At 42.1% G+C, this 20,751-nt stretch overlaps 1 protein-coding gene across 2 annotated transcripts in view; it reads right to left on the reverse strand.

The window, feature by feature from the left end:
- The window catches only part of ELP4 (elongator acetyltransferase complex subunit 4), a 219,257-nt gene that overhangs the window by 160,900 nt on the left and 37,606 nt on the right, over positions 1–20,751 (reverse strand). The gene's annotated exons all lie outside the window — the stretch shown is intronic.

A 20,751-nucleotide genomic window follows, 5' to 3' on the forward strand; every position in this document is an offset into this window, starting at 1 on the left:
ATTTACTGCCTTAATGACTGAATAAAAACTACAAATATGTTATATGTTATCATACATAACATATTTGTAGTCTTTATTCAATAATTTAATAATCTACCACTCACATAATTCCCTGTGTTTTTATTGTTTCCCTGGTAGCGGAAAGTGCCATCAAGCTGCAGTATTCTGAAGGCAACCCCATAAGGCGATTAAGGACCAGGGATGAACACAGGTGGTTTGCCATGTCTGCCTCTGGCCCTTACACACATGCAGGATAATACACTTTCAGTCCACTTTCACAATTGTTTGCAAGTGATTTTTGCTATTCCGCACAGTAAAATTCAGCTGCAAAGTGCACAGAAAGTGGATTGAAAGTGTAGCAACCCTAGACCTCCTTGGCGAAGTCTCCCTTCCAAGTACTAACCAGGACCTATCTTGCTTGTCTTCCAAAATATGACACCATCAGGCTAGCTTGGGCCCAAAAGTCTCAACTGTGAGGTAGTTGTTCACAGAGAAGAGTTAACTGTTTTTCCAAGCCCTGATTCATATCAGCACTTCCCCATTAAACCACAGTAGGCTTTTGTGGCTGAAATACATGTCAGGAGAGCTGGTCATGAATATTCAATAACTTCTCTAGTTTAGCACTAAGACATCAAAACAAGCACAAACAATACAAGACAATTACATCTGAAAGTTAAATCTCCTCAATACCCACACCATTCCCATCCATCTGCATTTCCCATCAGTCTCATAATACAGACAAAATGGGAAGAGGAAACGTAGAAACCTTTCCATCATACCATTTCTGATGATTAGACACATCTAATAAACTATGTCTGATGTGATCCACTCAAGTGGCTTGGAAAGAACAGTAAAGAAAACCATCCTTAAACTAGTGGTCAAGGGTAACTATATAGTACTGCAGCCACATAAGGGGTTTAACTCCAAGTACACAGTCTCTTAACTGTACTATTAAGCCATACAAATATAATTTTTTGTTGAAGGCTTTCACAGCCAGATTCAATTGGTTGTGGTGGGTTTTCTGGGCTGTGTGGCCGTGGTCTGGTAGATCTTATTCCTAACGTTTCACCTGCATCTGTGGCTGGCACCTTCAGAGGTGTGTGTAACAGACTTCTCTCTGTGATACACCTCTGAAGATGTCAGCCACAAATGCAGGCAAAACATTAGGAACAAGATCTACCAGACCACGGCCACACAGCCCAGAAAATCCACCACAACCAAATGCTACTAAATTCCTGCCAAGTGTTATGTATTTGCCATTTCATTGTTTGAAAAGGTGACATAGAAGTTTTATGCATATACAATCAAACCAAATATAGCTCACTAATTATTGTAGCAATGAAAATACAAAATTTGACGTTGGGGTGAGTTTTTTGTTTTTAAAATACAGTTAGACATTCTGCTAGGCACTGTAGCTATCAGGTGCTAATTTGCTGATCAGTGAAAACGCTTGCACAGACTTTGAAGCTGACCATGCGTTGGGCTAATAGGCATCCCAGTCTATTGTGTGCAAGGTAAACGTATTGTATGAATGCCTACTGTCCGGCTAATAGATTTGGCATCCTATTTCCATAAGTACAAGTTGCCAGTGAGCAATTAGCATGCTGTGATGTACCTTTACAAGGGTGTCCAATCAGTTTTGATGTAATGATCCAGAAGCAGAGTTCAATCATGATTCAGAGTACCAAACACAGGCTAAATGAGTCACTGATGCATAATAGCTAGAGTGACTGTGATAAATCAGATAGTCCTTGGCTCTAATCTGGAATGTATCATAAATGCACAAAATGCCCTTAACCAATCACAGCTCTCCAGGACATGTCTGCAACATGTGTCCTCAGTGTTAAACTATATGGATATTTCCCCTCATACCAGAAGGCTGAGAGTTAATGTAACACAGTAGTTGAGAGATTGCACCATGAATAAAAATTCTCTGGTTTAAATCTAATGTCTTCAGTGAATTCACTAGGTAGACTCTCTTAAACTTTTCCTCATCTGAAATATGGAGAAAATACTGGCATAGTGCTGTTAGATCCTTACAGCACAATAATGTACGTGACATGGTTTGAGTACTCTGAAGTATTATATAAATGCTGTGTATTATTACTATTAAATTAAAGTGGGAAATAGGATCAGGACATACAAAAGGGAAAAAAAACTTCTTTACTCAATGATGAAATACATTACATTTTAACCTTTAATGGCATATAACGATGAAATAAACTGAGGAATTCACTTCCAGTAAACATAGTGATGGGCAGGAGCATAGATAGCTTTAAGAAAAAAATAGTCATATTCATGAAGAAGCGGCCCATCAATGGCTACCAGCCGTGGTGACTAGAAGAAAACTCCATAAACAGAAGTAGCAAACCTCTCAAACCCAGTGCTAGAAGGCAACATTAGAAGATGATTTTGTCCTCAGTGCGCTCTTTCTTGGCCCTCCAAGGTAATGGTTTTGCTGCTGTGTGAAATGGAATGCTGGCAATGGACCCCTGGTCTGATCCAGTAGATCTGTAATAATGTTCTTATGCACTCTCCTGCTAGTTCACTGATTCTTACCCACATAATATATGCTGTTATATAGTATATGCATTATTTATTTGGATCAAGAATAGCTAGTTGTCATTGTTTTAGTATATTAACTTGACTTCACTGACAAGGTTAGGGTTCTATACACATTGATGGTTTGGAGGTGCTTTATTATTAATAAAGTAATCTAACCCAATTAAGATTTCCAGTCACTGAGACATCAATGAATAACCCAATTAGTTTCTCTTAATGCTAGTTATAGGCTCTGCACAACCAATCCAAATGCATTATTTCTTGCTCGAACAACTACTGAAATTAGTCACTCTCCAATATACAGACTTACATCTTTGGAAGAACTCCTCGTAAGAAAAGTGTTGTTTAAGGCTTCTCAATATGGACACATATTTTTGGTTCTTTGATATGTTAAATAATGCAAGGAACCCCCGCAGAGATACTGTTTAGGTTTCCCAGCTATTTCTGCCAGACGCAATTTTCTACAAAGATGCATATAGAGCGTTTTTATAGGTGCCTATAGTTATCCTTCCTGGTGGGTGCATGTTCACACTGTGTCTCTGGCCAGGGACACAGAAAAGGAATCATGCTCTTACATCAAGTTACTAACTTTGATTATGGATCTTCTGCAACATAAAAAAGTTAGTTTATTATAACATTGGGTAACTAGACTCTTCCTTCCCACTTCGATAAGCCCTCTTGGGTCCTCCACTTGTATATTATTATGATGAGAGAAATTTCATAACAGAAAGATTGCAAAAGTAATGGGAAGAGTAGATGTCTCCAGTAATTCATGCAGTTAAGTAACAGTGCATTCCACTTTTTAGGCTTTTATTTGCTACAATTCTGTAAACCTTTCATCACAGTACACTTTTACTTGCTATACTTCTATATGCCTTTCATCATAGTAATAAAAGGGTAAAGATGGATGAGGATCCTTTAAAAATCTTAAATAGCTATAAGCAAAAAAATTATATCACCATAAGTGAGTCATAATTTAGTTTCTTATTTCAGATTAACATTACCTACACTTTATTTATTATATAGATGCTTTTGTAACTAGGCACATTTAATTTATTATGGGTTTGTGTAATCCCATTTAAATTAATTTCCTGGGTATCTTATTCACATTCAGTAAAACTACCTTCCTTTTTTCCCCCAGTAACACCTGCAACTGTTGTGTATAGGTATCTCTATGTCAGTTATACTAAAATCAGCCAACATAGCCCTAGCCCATTGTTGTGGAAGAGATCATCATCATTAGAATAAATCCTGTGTAAGCATTCACTTAACTCTCTAAGCCTCTCATTGTTTTCTATTGTGCTTCCCACAATGAAAGACACACCTGCTACTGCAATTTCTCTTCTCATACTGTAGAAGAGGTGACTGCTAGTAACACAAATACACCCTTCGATATCCACTGAAATTAATGGTCTTGGAAGAAAGTAAATGATTAGGATGGCTGTGTAACAATCCTAAACAACATTAAAATTTTCCTACAGGTGAGAGCCACACTATCTCAGTTTCATTTTCTGCCCCCACCCCATTCCGCAATTCTTCTGTAAATCCCAAGGATTTTGCTTTCTATTGCAATGTTGATTATTTTATTTGCATCCAGTTGTCTTACAGGCAGTTGTCTTACAGAGTGATCTACCATACAACGTTCCTAAATCATGGATGGGGGTGGAGGGAGGGGGTTGGGACAGAGCAGGATAAAGGAAGTATGCCAGTAGTCTGTGAAAATAAATGAATGCTGTAAAAAGGCCCTCTTGACTTCTGAATCTCAGTGTAATGAAATAATATATCTAGAGAGAAAACATGAATTATAATTGTCAGCAGAAATAAACAGCAGTTGTTGAACAGTGATAGTGATAAAGCCAAAAAGTTAATACCAAATGCTTAAGCTGGCACTTGCATACAAGTATAGTGTATCTTTCTTATATATTGTATTAAAACAAACCTTTAAATCACTTTCTTAAACAGGTAACTAATAATAATTGGATAAAGACTGTACCTATTCAGGTACAAGCAGAATAAAGCAGAATATAACAAAATTATCTCAAAATTAAGTTTGATAATAGGATAGGCCGTTTCCGCACGGCCACACTGGGGGGTGCGTCGGCGTATATGACGCCAACACACACACCCCCGGGACTGTTTGCACGAACGGTCCTGGTAAAGGCAGGGAAGACGGCGCACTGCTGCGCCGTCGCCCAATCGACATATCTTCCCTGTGACTTTCTGGCGCGTTGCCCAGGCCAGGAGACACACCCCCTGCCCTGCACAACCGCTCTGGTGTCTCAGGGCAGAGGGGCGTGTCCCCAGGCCTGAGCGATGCACCGGAAGGTCGCAGAGAAGGTATGTCAATCGGGAAAGGGGGGATGGCGCCTTCCAGCTGCTGTTGTTCGCACGGTAGCGGCTGGAAGCCACCGTTTTCCAAATACCTTGCTCCCTGAAAATGGGTAGCTTTGCGCAGGGAAAATAGCAACTTTGCACTGCTGGGGGGGGGGGGAGGGAGGGCAGCGCGGCTGCGATGCAGCTGCGCCCCCCATGCGAACAGCTCCCTAGGGGTGGCGTTTTTGCCGTCCTTAGGCCGTTGTAAAAGGCCCGTGTGGAAAGGGCCATACTTAGATTTCATAAAAATTAAAGAGTATACTGCTTGCATGTATAACCAAGAATGTTTGTACCATGCAGTGATCCCCAAAGATACTCTTCTCTCTCTCCCCCACACACTTTCCTGAGACCCTAGGTGTGGCGAGGGGGCGGGAGGCTCAAGGGGGGTGCAGGAAGAGCCCCTACTCCTTTATGGCAAGAGAGTAGCCACTCCATAGGTGGCTTTCACTGACCTTCCTCATTGAAGAGGGCCTTTGGAAGCTGCACTGAGGCACCAGAGGCCAGGTGGTGGGAGGGGTGTGTGTCAAGCAAACCCATTTCCTTAACTCCACCCCCCTGCTCAGCCTCCATTGCCCCAGTATGGCTTCCAAAGGGCTTCTTCAATGAGGAAGGCCAGTGGAAGCCATCCTGGGGCATTGGAGGCCAGGCCAGTGAAACCACTTCCCTTAATTTCCCCTGCTCTGCCCTGCCCTGCCCAGCCTCCTTTGCCCCAGGACAGCTTCCAAGGGCCCTCTTTGATGGGGAAAGCCAGTGGAAGTCGTGCTGGGGCTTCGGAAGCTGGATGGGGGCGCTGAGGAAACCCCTTCTTCCCTGCCTGACCTTCATTGGTCCCAGAACTGCTTCCAAATGTCCTCTTCAAATGCCCCTAGCCCCCCTTCTCCCACCCACAATGTTCTTACCTTGCACCCAACCCCCCTTCCCCATCCACAACATTCCTACCTTGCCCCTTGCCCCTGCTCTCAGGAAAATGCTCCAGCAAGGTGAAAAGGAGCATCTCTGAGCATATACAGAGTGTACCTGCCTTCTCACATCAAAAGTCATGCTTAGTCTCCATATGGAGTAAGCGATTGCATTTCCATTTAGAAAGGCTGCTTTACAGGAGGCTTGAGTTTAAGGTGGCTGTGATTTTACTCAAGCTATATTAGAGGCATTGCTTCCTAGAGGTAATGTGTATATACACACACACAAACTTTATTAGGGGGGATTTTATTAGGGGCTAATTTATTTTGCAATAATCAAGATCAGCAGAAACCTGGGGGAGGGAGGTTTTGACTGAGGAAAAGTAGAAGTGGGTGAAAAGCACCACTGAAGAGATGACAGCTCGGAAAACCAGCAGGGTGTAGTGGTTTCAAGTGGCAGACTTGAATCTGGAGAACTGGGTTTGATTCCCCACTTTTCCACATGCATCCTGCTAGGTGACTCTGGGCCAGTCCCAGTTCTTTCAGCCCCACCTACTTCACAAGGAGTCTGTTGTGGGAAGGGGAAAGGAAGACAGTTGTAAGACACTTTGAGACGCCTTGAACGTGAAAAAAGTGGGGTATAAAAACCAACTCTTCTTTTTCTACCCAATGAGACTGATCAGTGTGAGAAGAACAAGCCACATGCTGTGGCTTTAAAGCTGATCCACTTGACAATATAAGAATTCCTTTGTTCGACCAAGGAAAGATTGAGATATGGGCACCTACACACCTCAGGAGAAAAATGATGTTTTCCAGAAAGTTCTAATAGTTCTGTTGGTGCTAATGAGGAGTTTCATAAAGGCTGGGTTCCTAAGAATACTTCCTAGGAGTGAGCCTCATCAATTAGAATGGGTGTTCTGAGGAGTCCTGCTTAGATTTTGAGACTATTCCTAGCAGGCTTGCAAAGACAGCAAATATTTTTTGTTGCTTTGGAGGGACTGCCGAGCTATACTTTCAGTCAGGGTTCTGAACTCCAGTCTGGGAAATTCCTGAAGATTTTTTTTGGGGGTGGAGGGGTAGACCATGGGGAGGACAGAATTTGAGGAGGAGAGGCACCTGAGGGGTGTATGATGTTATACAGCAATGGTGCCGAACCTATGGCTTGGGTGCCAGTAGTGGCACTCAGAGTCCTCTCTGTGGACATGCACAGAGTCCCTCCCCCGCCCCACATCTAGGCTGGCCTGGGTCGCTGGGCTTGATTATTAGCATTAAACCTAAAACCTAATTTTGGGGAAGCAGTATAGGTAACACTGTTAAGTGCTGTTAAACCTCACTGATTTTCATGCGAAGAACTAAAGCGTGATCCTTTACCTGGGAGTAAGCTCAGTTGCTGGCAATGGGGCTTGCTTCTGAGTAAACCCTCCTAGGGTCGTGATTCACCCGTTGGAAGAGTTGCATGGTTGCTTCAAAGCAAAGCCACCGACTACCACCAAGCTTACCCCCGAGTAACGCACGCCTCGGAGCCAACTGTTTTTTCTAAATGAAAACCTCAGTATTCAGGTTAAATTGCCGGCACTTTGCGATAAATAAATGGGTTTTGGGTTGCAATTTGGGCATTTGGTCTCGAAAAGGTTCGCCTTCACTGTTATAGAGTCCATCTGCCATTTCTTTCAGAAGGATTGATGATAGTATGAAGAGGTGTTGTAATTCAAGGAGATCTCAAGGCCCAAACTGGAGCTTGAAAACTCTCACTACTTATTATTATGTGTGTGTTTTCTCAACCGTCTTCCAGGTTTTTTATTTTACTCTGGATTTCAGAGTCCAGGAGGTCCAAAGTTATGGAGCCTCAAAGGTGTAGCCCCCATCTCCTATTAGCTCCCATTGGAAACAATGGGGGATGGGGCACCCCCTTTGGGAGCTCATAACTTTGGACTCCTTGAACCAAACCTCACCAAACCTGGGTGGCATCATCGGAAGAGTCTCCCAAAAAATCCCTGAAATTTTGGTGCTGCTAGCCTAAAAACTGTGCCCCCCGCAGGCCAAAAACTGAAAAAACACTAAAAATACAAAAAACATACAAATTTGAATTTTTGCACCCCCCATGTGACCAAATGGGGGCACCTGGGGACATTTGACTCCCCATGTCCCCATGGCAGATATGCCCCTGGTTTGAGCCATTATGATATAGTAGTTGAGATATTTAAATGGCGGCTAGATTTAATAAGGGTGTATTAAGTTAGATTTAATGAGAGTGTATTAGGAATTGGTTTTTAAAACCCTCAAATTTTAAGGTAGGCTTTAGTTTCTTGCTAACTGAAATATGTGTTAATGTTAAAAAAAATTTCAGTGTTGTCTCTGAAGAGATGGAAAAAGAAAAAAAGGGGGAGTATTGGATGTTGAGAAGGTTCAATTTCAGTGCTTGCCCCGGCCACAATTTTCTATAGCCATGCCTCTGCCGGAGAATAAGCAATATTGAATAAAAGTATGATTTGGAATAGACCTACTTAGGACTGGTCTCTCAGTTAAGTTCTAAAGCACCGCTAGCATCCACAAGTTTCTCTAGTGCCCATCAAGCTTTCTGGAAAGTAGGTATGGTCATTTTAAGACAGGGCTTTTTAGTTGCTCTCATCCAAATGAAAGGGTTCTCAATGGCTGAAATAGCAGAACAGCCATTGGATTTCCTCTTTTCATCCTTGCCTTCCTCCCTTCTGCCTCTTCTGCTTACTTTTGTTTCTGTTTATTGTCCTTCTAGGATTCTTTTGCAAAGCAAGGAGGAAAGTTTTTTGGTCTGGGGCTTGCCTCTGAGAGAGTCATTTGGGATTGCACTCGCCACTCCCTCTTAAAATCTGAAAGGTAGCCACAGGTTCAAGAAGGTAGGGGACCCCTGTTCTGAAGATTTGGATTACATAACCTATCCAAGCAGAAAGATGAGATTGGAGGGGAATATGAGGCAGCACACAGACATATTCCACCTTATTAAAGTTCATCACACTGTCTGCACATGGGATTATGCATTTATCCCAAGGGGGAAGAAGCAACCTTTGTTGATTGCTACAAGAGATCTAGATAATTTTCTAAACTATGTTTCTTATATCAGTTGTCTTTCTTGTAGACTTATAAAAAAAAGGAGTTAAAATGGGGGAGGGGGTAGAATCGCCACTGTTAAAGCTTTCAGAAATCACACACAGGGCTTCTAATCCATTATTACTAAATTCTGCAATAAATCTTGTATTTCTGCGTCAAGACACATGTTTTTCCTAACTGTTAGGAATTCCTGATCCTTATGTGGATTGCTACATTATTCTGCTTCCTTTGACAGATGCACTAAGCAAACTCAGATTCAAATAGTTTGACCTCTCTCCCTTCTTCTGTCCCCTAGGGCATAATAAAACCCAAGGAACAATCCCACAATAGTTAATGAAGCTTAACCTCATACCCTCTTAATTACTAATGTATTACAACAGCTATGGGCATCATAGGTCCCTCTAAGCTATTTTACAATGTCAGTGAAGTACTATTGTACTATTATTTGGCAACATAATTCATGTTGTCTGTGAAATCCTTCTTTAATTCTTTTATCCTTCCAGGATTTTAAAAGAAACCACTATTTAGAATTTTAAACATTACATATTTATGTATCAATAAATGTGTTCTGACAAACATATTTTGTACAGTAGCTGCTGTTACAATTAACTATACAAGACACGGTTATTTAAAAATGTATAAAAATCATTCATGTTTGATGTGATATTTACATAGAATTATTTCAATACCAAACTAGTTATTACTCTACTGAGGTGTTTATTATCAGTTAGAGCATGTTTTTTTTTAAAAAAATCATTTATATCTTCCCTTTCTCCTCAGTGGAAACCCAAACCAGCTTATATTGTTCTCCTTTCTTCCATTTTTTCCTCACAACAACCCTGTCAGGAAGATTAGGTTGAATGTGTGTGACTGGCCCAAGGTGAGCCCAGAAAGCGTCGACAGTTGGAATTTGAATCTGGCCTCCCAGATCAAAGTCAAACATTTTAACCACTATATCATGTTGGCAAGGAAATGACTTTGATGTTAAAACAGTTTATAGTAACACTGATGATATAAAAAACTAGAGCTGAATTGCTGAAAAACCTTTTTGAATTAATTCTAGCAAACAATCAGAAAAGGGGGACAAGTTGGCCAATGTGACTATCACCCTCTGCCCCTTGCTGCCAAAGACCATGCAATTAAAGATTTGTTAAATGTGGCTGCAGAAGATAAAAGAAATTAAAGGTAGGTTAATTCCTATTTGAAAAACACAACTGAAGTAATAGCTACCCCGATTTATGAACTAAGGAGTGATTGCTGAATCAGTCATTGAATTAAACATGTTAATACCAAGGGGGTAAAAGTACTTTCAAAAATATAAATATGATCTAAAATACCAAGAGCAGGATTTGGAGAACAGGTTCCAAAGGCATAATTCACATTTTTGTGACTTTTCAGAGAAAATACAGGAGTCCAACCCAAAGGCTTTTTCTGGCAGAATGGTTAGTCCAACTAAAGACTAAACTACATGCTGCGAAGTAGTTGGGTTCAGAGTTCTCTGGGCCCAACATGGGTTCCCAGCAACCAGGAGGAATGGTTTTTAGAAAGAAAGAAAGAAAGAAAGAAAGAAAGAAAGAAAGAAAGAAAGAAAGAAAGAAAGAAAGAAAGAAAGAAAGAAAGAAAGAAAGAAAGAAAGAAAGAAAGAGTCCAGACGGGCTTGGAATCCTTCCACAGGTAGTTCCCCAACTGTTTTCTCACCAAAGAAACAGGATTGAATGGAATTACTTCTTTGTTTTTGCTGCCCCATGTGGAGTATCCTATGCATGTGAAACAGCAAAAACAGGGAAATAACACCATCGCTGCTGCTTTGCAGGAAAATGGATGGGTGTATGCGGTGGACAGGAGTCCCCGGCAATGCTGTTCTGAGCCTATTTTGGTTGTTTCTTTTTTAGAAGTCATTCCCTATAGATGCTGTATGGCTGCAGGGAACCTGGACCCAACATTTCAAAAACACTATTGTGTACTTTAGCCCAAAAGCCACTGCACCTGGGAAAGAAAGAGCACATAGAACACATGGAAGCAGTATTTTAGGGAGTGTTTTGGCCTCCATGGAGGAAGGGGGAAGTTCTGCTTTGTAGATGGAAACTCTACCCATTCATGGAAATCTCTTGTAAATCCAAGCCATGGTGTCCTTGGGGCTTGGTGCCATGGCCACTCACCTATGCTGCTGCCTGTTTTCTGTCAAATCACTTGCTAAGACCCCAGGGTGAGAACATTTTCATTCTGTGGAATAAATCCCCTGGACCCAGGTAATATCTTATTATGCAGCTAATCAAGCCTGTTTAAGCCTATTGATTCCAACAATTTAAGGGTGTGAGCATACCAGCTGTTTGAAGTCCCTGATTGTGTGCCTTGGCTCTGAAAAGTCAAGAAAAGAGAGAATCTCAGAACATAGTATTTTGTGGCGTCTAGCAGTGGGTTCTACAGCACATGCAGAACAGGTTGCCAACTCCTGTTTGGGATGTTTCTAGAGATTTAGGGATGCGCATGGGGAAGGGCAAAGTTTGGTGAAGGGAGTGAGCTCAGGAGAGAGGGCTGTGATGTTGCTCTAGGATTTTGTTTCCCATTGACTTTATGGTATAGTATAGAAGTTGCCCTCCAAAGCTGCCATTCCCTCCAGGGAAACTGATCTCAGTAGATTGGAAATCAATTGTAATTCTGAACATACTGTATACCCAACCTTAAATATGATAACCCTACACACAGGAACAGCAGCAGGAGATACTTAATGGAAGAGTGGACTTAAATCTATAGGTTGCTGTTCTGGCAACCTGACAGAATAATCTTATACATGTCTTTTCCAAAGTAAGCCTCATTGACCCAGTGAGACTGCACTTGCGAGCTTGTGCACACTAATTTAAGCAGCAAACACTAATGAATGTATTCTAGCCAGTTGATGTCCCTAACTAGATTCAGACAGAACCAGATTAACCTAAAAGTCGCACAGATTTCCTGTGTCATCGATTCATTAGGGTTCTGGACATCTCACAATGATCACAGTGCTTCTTTTTCAGCATTAACAGAACCACATATTGTTCCTAGTATCTAGAAGGGAAATTATTTTTAAAACATGCAAAAGCGAACAGCAAGAGACACCTCTCCTTTTCTTTTAAAGTTCTAGGCTGATGATGTTCTGGGCAACTTAAAAATTAGAACACTATTTTTAGTCAATTTGGTTTGTTTTAATAAAAGGCATTACATGGATCTTGTTCAGGGACATTTACTTTTCTTTTTTCTCTCTCTCCCTCCAGCCTTTTTACATAGAGCACACCTCTGTTACTTTTGCTGGAAGGGAAGTGTATGCTTCTAATTTGAAATGCTATAATTTTCTGTCTGGATGAAAAGTTTCTTATTTATTTGCTGTCAAGTCTTTCATCTAAGGAGTTCAGGATTGTTCTTCCCTCCACTATTTTATCCTTACCACAGCACTGTGGAATAACTTAGACTGAGAGAGAATGCTTGCAACTAAATATAAGCTGTATTACAAGCTCCTATTGAATATAAAAAAATAAAAGTGCATTGACCATAATTAATGTGAAGAAAATGTCTTTTTTGCCAGAAAGAAATACCACTGTGGAAGAAAATGGAGATTAAGCAAGAAACCACTATTCTTCATGATGTAAGAGGGAGAACTGATGGATGGGGGTCTGAAAAGGGATCACAATAATAAATTGTAGGTTCCACTTAATTTTACAGAGTATACCCAGGTGAACTGCAATAGTCCCATCAGCAAATCAGCAAATAGATAACTGGCTACATTGTATTGCTTAGGAAAAGGCCACCATGCAAAAATAGCTAAAACATGTAGATGCTTTGAGGAGGAGTTTGGATTTACACTCCACTTTTCTCAACTGTAAGGAGTCACAAAGCTGCTTGTAAACTCCTTCCCATCCTCTCCCCACAACGGACACTTTCTGAGGTAGCTGTGGCTGTGAGAGTTCTGAGAGAACTGTGACTAGACCAAGGGAACCCAGCAGGTTTCATGTGTACTACAGAGGAGTTCTCCAAAGACAAATATATAACCTGAATGGGAATCAACCCCAAACTGCAAAGAATGCTCTTTCAATCCGTTTTAGAACAAGCTAACTCAACTATTGAGATGTGGAGCTCCAGATGGCGGTTGTGGGGGTGGTGAGTAGTGATGTAAAGGATTAAAAAAAGACCCTGACAAAGTAACCCCCCAAAAATCCCTTGGGTCCTAGTGCTTACCTAGTTCTGTCCCCAAGGCACTAGGATCTAAGTGGAGCATTCTAGAACAAAGAAGGTCTAGGAAACGGCAGATTAATTCACAAATCTCCTGTCATCTTTTGGTGAGAAAGAGTATCGTACATTGGCATTCACATACAGGGCTAACTCAGATCCCTAGAGAGATTTAGTTAATTTTTTAAAATAATTTCTTACATTCTAATGTGTAGAAGCACAGTGGTCTGTTAGACAGGTGAAATGACTGAACAGAAATGTTTAAAATATCCTGTTTAAAACCTCATGTAAGATTTTTATAGGGATGTAATTTTTCAACAATGTTAGATCTTAATGCTGACTTCCTGAAAAAGATTTGACGACAATAGACATCAATGTGTTTTCAAAGGATGATGGATAAATTGCTGGTTGGTAATATAATATATTTTAGGCAGCTGATGGGACTTTTTATATTCTACTTGTCACTAGTTATACAGTTTAAAGATAATTATGGTCAATAAAACCATCTTTTCCCCTTCCTAAAACCAGCAATATTTGTCTTCTCTATAGGATCGAGAAACTCCCAATCACATACAATAAAATTAAAGCAGGTCATTTAGAACATTCTTGAAATGAATAATATATATAATAATAATAATATATAATATATATATAATAATCTCTCTACATAAAAATCTAACAGTGTGTTTGTCCCTGATGCTGGACGGATCGCCCCCAAATTTTCACAGGACGTCCCTCCCTGTTGCTGGCAGGTACTCGGATCTTCAAACCGCCGAAAGTCCATACCTGAGCCAGGTAAAACGTCTTTTTCCTGGCACACAAGGCCATGAAGCTGCCTCTGTTTAACTGTCACTCTTAGAATGTTCGTGCAGCCTGTCTGTCTGTGGCCTGAGGGCTTAGAATGTTCGTGCAGATGGGCAGAGATGAGCAGTGAAAACAGTAAATAGGTAATACTGTTAGGTAATATGAGTGAAAGTGAAACACATATACATTTTGCCGTGTGAGACGTCAGGTAGGGCCCCCCCCTCACACGCAGGTAACTTTCACTCTCTGTGCCTCACCCACTGCTACCACACAACACACATCCTCACACACCTCACTATGCCCTCCCTCACATCCAACCACCACTTACCCACTTCCTCACCCATATTCGCCACAGCTCTCTTTTACTAAAAGCGAGTTGGAGTTTGCCTTTTTCTTCTAAGAAAATCCACGGGGTGGGGACGAACCAACACTACCTGCTCCGCTTCTTTTGCACATGGCCCTTTAAGAACCCAGGGAGCTGGCCTCGATCTGAGCGCCTCACCACCCTGCCTCTGCTGCCTGACTGGGATAGCCTCCTTGCCCCAGTTCTGCCTTACCCAAGCCAGAACTGTGCGAGTCAACCAGCCTCATGGATAGCGAGATTTACACTCTGGACAGTTCCATTGTGGAATGGGAAGGGTTACCTTACACTTAAAAAAAAAAAGACAGCACCATATAACGATGTGCATTGAAAAGGGAAACAGGGATTCCATTTGATCACCCCAAAAGGCTATGCTGGGGATCATTGGACCTGCATGGACTTGTGTGTGGGTTGCGGACTGTGATGAGAAGGACAATTGCCACAGCAACGCGTGGCTGGGCCCGCTAGTAATATATATAATAATATAAGAAATCCATTCTGAGTCACTGTATGTTGGATTTAGCTGCATGGTTTTAGGTTGTGAAGGTGAAATTTGTTCAAATTGTTGGCTACCTTGGTGGCCCTTGTCAGGGCAGAAAGGCAAAATGGAGAGATGGTATCACTGGACCATTTTTAGTGCAACACCACATAGTCACTAAACTCACAGATTTCAATTGATTTGGCTGCAGTTAACTTTGCATAGGATTGCATTGTTCTAAACCTTATGCCTAATACAATTTAGATTGCTTTATTAAGACCATGCTTTAATAAGTGGCAAAATAGGACAATGTATTTATTGTTGAATTTATTTTTTCTCACAGCAGATTATAAAGCTGTAATATACATGCACATATCCCTATATGAAAAAACCCATCAATCCTTTGTTATGCTTGAAGGTATTACATCAAGAAAGAAACCTAATGAAGGCATAACAGTTATTGTGACTTCATACTTAACTTATCAAGTTTTAAATATCTTTCCTTAAAATTTGTTTCATGATGTTTCTGGTTTGGCAATCCTACTCTAAAAGCCATTATATACTAAGGGATAATTAAATAAAGCTTATTCTGTTGGATCACATCATAAAATATCATTTAACTATATGCAGAAAACACAAAATTAAACCCTTTAACCAAAACCCCCAGTGTAAAAAGTCAACCCAGGCCTTATCTGCATGAGTTGTTTACAACATAGCTTGCTACCAAATGCTGCTTCTAAAAAAAAGTCCTGCATGTTTTTTCTTCCATTTAATTCTGGAAATGTTTTCCCTTTAATTTTCCTCTGTTGTTTGCCTGAGCACTTTTACTGCAATTTTGTTTGATCCATTTCTGAGCCCCTTCCCTTGAGGATACGATCATGTCGAACCAGTTTGTATTTCTCTGCCCCACCAAACACCTGACCTTTATCCACACCCCCGTGTAATCACCCAATTTTCCCTTTAGCCATTTTCTCCCCTTCGTCCTTCATTTTCTAAAGGAATTTTAAAATATTTTTCTCTTTGTAATATTGCATCAGCAATGTAATGTTAGGACACAGATACAAATCAGGTCAATTTCATCTTGAATTAGTGATTAATGTTATGGTGAAGATACACTGTGTCTGCAATTAGGAACCAGTGAAATTGACAGGTGCTTTTTCAGGAGAAGACTGACAAGGAACTGCTGCAGTAAGGATTGTGTGTTACCACAGCTTTAATTTGGCCAAAAAAAGTGGTTCTTTGTATGACGGGATGGTGGACTAAATGTAAATTAAAACCCTGTAAATTAAACTGTACATTAAAAACAACTCTTTAATAGAGTTGATAAGGGTGTTTACAGCAAATTATGTGAACTGATGACCCGCTTGTAGAGAGGGCCAAGATGGCCTCCGTCCCCCCAGGAGAAGACCCCTTCATCCTAAGAACCCAATGGGTCGTTCTCCTGGAGGCAGAGGCCATCTTGCCTGGGACCTTCCAGAGCAGTGTCCCTGTAGGGTGGGTAGTCATCAGTTTATCAGAATGTGCTCCAGAACCCTTCTCCCAAATGCCGCTTCAACTGCTGCCCAGGATTGGAGCCTTACAAAAAGATGAAGGTGAAGACCAAATGGTCGCCCTACAAATTTGTTCGACCGATACATGCTTAGCGAATGCAGCATTGGTGGCCTCACTGAGAATGGAGTGTGATGTGATGCCCAGAGGCTCAGGCAAGTTAACTGCTTTGTGTGCCTCAATGATTCAGGTCTTTAGGATGGAACTGATGGCTACCTTGGACATAGCATAACCCATATTTGTGGGAGCGACATTGATGAACATGGATTCAGACTTGCGTAGGCCTTCAGTCCTAATGATGAAGGCCTTGAGGCCCTCCTTACATCAAGGTTGTGCCAAAGATGTTCCTTCGGGTGGTTAGGTTGTGGGCAGAAGGTAGATATGATGATCTCCTGCCTTCAGTAGAAACTGGATGCAGCTTTTGGTCGAAAAGTTGGATCTGTACAAAGAACTACTCTGTCTTTGAAGAAGGTACAGAAGTTGGAATTGACCGATAATGCCTGTAGCTCAGATACCTGTCTGGCGGAGGTTACAGGGACCAGGAACAGAACCTTCATATGGAGCCACTTGAAAGATATGGACTGTACCGGCTCAAAAGGTGACTGAGTGAGTGCTGAAAGAACCGAATGTAGATGCCATGACGGTAACCTGTGTGTGGTTGGTGGTTGCAGTTGTTTCACCCCCCTTAGGAACCTTACAATGAATGTCTGGATGTTTCATCTGTTGTTTGTTTTGTATAGCGGGACAAACTGTGGCAAGGGCTACCACTTGTCTTCTAAGTGAGGAGCATTTGAGTTCAGACTCTAAGCCATCTTGTAAGAAGTTCAGAATGTGACCAATGGATGGAACTCGAGGGTCTACCTTTTTTCTAAGGCACCACCTGACGAATGCTTTCCATGTCAAATTCTATATGCGGTTGGTTGATGGTCTGCGAGATGCTAGAAGAGTGGACATAACCCTATCTGAGTAGTCCTTCTTGGTCAACCTATTCCGCTCAACAATCAGGTGGTCAAATGCAGCCGTTGTGGACTGGGGTGCCGTAGTGGCCTTTGATGTAGTAGGTCTGATGTCTACACACCCCTGATCTGCTGGGTCAGTAGGCCTGAATGTTCAACTTGCCCTGAATGTGATCCACTCTTATTGATAAGAGGTGTTTCTCTGCCCAGTCGAGAATCCTGGCTGCCTCCCAATGTAGGCGGGGAGACCTGGAGCCCCTTTGATGATTGATGTAGGCTAGTGCGGAGATGTTGTCCATGTGGACAAGGATGTGTTGATTTGTGATGGTCGACTTGAATCCCTGTAAGGCGAGGAGAATCACTCTTGTCTCCAAGATGTTGATGGGAAGGGTTGATTCCTGAGCTGACCATGTTCTCTGAATGAATTGTGTGTTGCGTGTGGCACCTCACCTACTCAAGCTGGCATCTGTGTATATCTGGATGTAGTGTCTGATTAGGTACATCTTCCCTTGATTCAAGTTGCGATGTACAGTCTACCATCTCAAGCTGACCTTGAGGTGTAGTGGTATGTTCACTGTCTGATCTGTTTTGTTCATGACCTCTAGTTGAAAAGGTCAGAGAAACTTCTGGAGGGGTTACACATGGAAGTGTCCCCATTGTACGATGTCCATGGCCGCAATAAGTTTTCCCAGCAGGCTTGCGAGCGTCATGAAGGAGCAACGCCTTGCTGTGATAATTGCAGATGTCCGTCTTTGAATGCACAATATCTTTTCTCATGGTAGAAAAAGAGAATTTCTGACTGAGGAGATGATTGCTCCCAGGTGTTCCAGCTCTTGAGTCGGAGACAGATGGCTCTTGTCCCAATTTACTAGGAACCCGTGATGTTGCAGGACCTGAATGGTCTGTTCCATGTCCCTCTGCACTTGTGCTTTCGATCGTGAACAAATCAAGATATCATCCAAATATGGGTGGATGTGAATCCCTATCTTGCATAGCAAAGTGATAGGAGCTAGAAGTATTTTTGAAAACACCCGAAGTGCTGTTGCTAATCCAAAGGGGAGCGCTTGGAACTGGAAGTGTTCCTGTCCGGTCGTAAACCGGAGGAAGTGATGGTGGGCTTGGAGTATGGGTATATGCAGGTAGGCTTCCTGTAGATTGAGTGACACCATGAAGTCCCCCGGACATAGGTATTCCAAGATTGTGCGCACAGACTTCATCCTGAAGCATGTCAGCCTAATGAACTGGTTGATGTAGCAGAGGTTGAGTATCACTCTCTAATCCCCGTTCCGTTTGGGCATGGTGAAAAAGCACGAATACACTCCAGAAAATTTCTCTAGTTTGGGGACTGGTTTTATGGACCTAATCTGTTGCAAATGGAAAATCACTCTTTGGTTTCTGTGACCCTTTTTAGTATTGAGATTGAGGGGAGGGGAAGAATCTCAGTATCGGTTGGGAACACAGTTCTATTGTGTAACCGGCAGATACAACCTCTCTCATCCATGAGTCCACATGGTTGCCCTTCCAATGATTCCTGAAAAAGTGCAGGTGACCTCCCACCAGTAAGTGGGGGGTGGTCATGGATTTTGGTTATGGTCAGATTTGTTGAATTTTCCCTGTTGTCCCCTGTTGCGAAAGGAGCCCTGGCCCCGAAAGGAGTTTTGCAGTCACCAGTTGAACCTAGGTGCATCCCTTTGAAACCTAGGAAGGGTGCAGTGTGAACAAAAGGTCGTCCTTTGGAAGAAATTGGGCCATTCTGCCCTTACATACTTGGGCATAGATTTATTTTTGTCCTTTGATTCTACCAGGACCTGATCCAATTCTGTTCCAAAAGGCATGTCTCCTTGGAAGGAGTAGCCAGAAACCAGGACTCTGGAATGTGAATCTACCTGCCATGCACATAGCCAACTGTTACGTCTGGCCATGACCGCTGCTGCCATGGCTCTGGCTGTCATAAGTAAAGCATCTAAATTGGTGTCAGCTATGAAGGACATAGCAGTGATAACCAGTGGCGTAGCTAGGGAAAATGGAGCCCGGGACAAAATCTGAGTTTTGCGCCCCCCCAAATATGGGCAGCGTCCCTCCCCCACCACGACCAAACAACATTTTTTTGCACCAGGTCATCTCAAAGTCACCATCACATTATAGAACATGCCCCAACACACCAATCTGAACACACCCAGGGCTCCCTAGTTTAAACAACATTGAAAGTGATGCTATTTTTGAATAGGGGGGGATCCACCCTGAAACAGCATAACTTTTAATGTTGTTTAAACTAGAGAGTTCAGATTCTCCTTTTAAATCCATCTTAAAGAGAGACTCTGGGCTCTCTAGTTTAAACAACATTGAAAGTGATGCTGTTTCAGGGTAGCTTTCCCACCCATTCACCCCAAACAGCATCATTGTCAATGTTGGTTGTTGTGGGTTTTCTGGGCTGCGTGGCTGTGGTCTGGTAGATCTTGTTCCTAATGTTTCACCTGCATCTTGTGGCTGGTATCTTCAGAGGTATATCACAGAGAGAAGTCTGTTATACACTTTGTCCAGACTTCTCTTATAACAGACTTCTCTCTGTGATACACCTCTGAAGATGCCAGCCACAGATGCAGGTGAAACGTTAGGAACAAGATCTACCAGACCACGGCCACACAGCCTGTAAAACCCACAACAACCAGTTGAATCTGGTTGTGAAAGCCTTCAACAATACTTTCAATGTTTTTTTTTAATCTAGGGAGCCCAGATTCTCCCTTTAAATCCACTCCAAAGGAGGTGGATTTAAAGAGAGAACCCGGGGAAAATTTGAGGGTGCCTGTCAGGAGAGCAATGTTTAAGCTAATATTACCAAAATTTTAGGCTATCTTTAGGAGACTATCCTGATTATACCACAGGCGTAGCTACCATGGACATTCGATACTGAGCGCCACCTTGTGGTGAGAATTGCAGGTTCTTGTGGCTTTTTTTACTGGTTTTTTAATTTTGGCCTGCAGGGGGCGCAGTTTTTAGGCTTGTGGCACCAAAATTTCAGGCTATTGTCAGTGACTCTCCTGATGATACCAGCCAAGTTTAGTGAAGTTTGGTTCAGGGGGTCCAAAGTTATGGACCTTCAAAAGGGTAGCCCCATCTACCATTAGCTCCCATTGGGAACAATGGGGGATGGAGCACCCCTTTTGGGGGTCCATAACTTTGGACCCCCTGAACCAACCTTCACCAAACCTGGGTGGTATCAGCAGGAGACTATCCTTATGATACCACCTAGGTTTAGTGAAGTTTGGTTCATAGGGGCCAAAGTTATGAACCCTCAAAATGATAACCCCATCTACTATTAGCTCCCATTGGAAATAATGGAGGATGGGGTCACCTCTTTTGAGGGTCCATAACTTTGGACCCCCTGAACCAAACGTCACCAAACTTGGCTGGTATCATCAGGAGAGTCACTGACAATAGCCTGAAATTTTGGTGCCACAAGCCTAAAAACTGCGCCCCCTGCAGGCC

This window comes from Sphaerodactylus townsendi, linkage group LG02 (genome assembly GCF_021028975.2).
Source record: "Sphaerodactylus townsendi isolate TG3544 linkage group LG02, MPM_Stown_v2.3, whole genome shotgun sequence".
Classification (NCBI taxonomy): domain Eukaryota; kingdom Metazoa; phylum Chordata; class Lepidosauria; order Squamata; family Sphaerodactylidae; genus Sphaerodactylus; species Sphaerodactylus townsendi.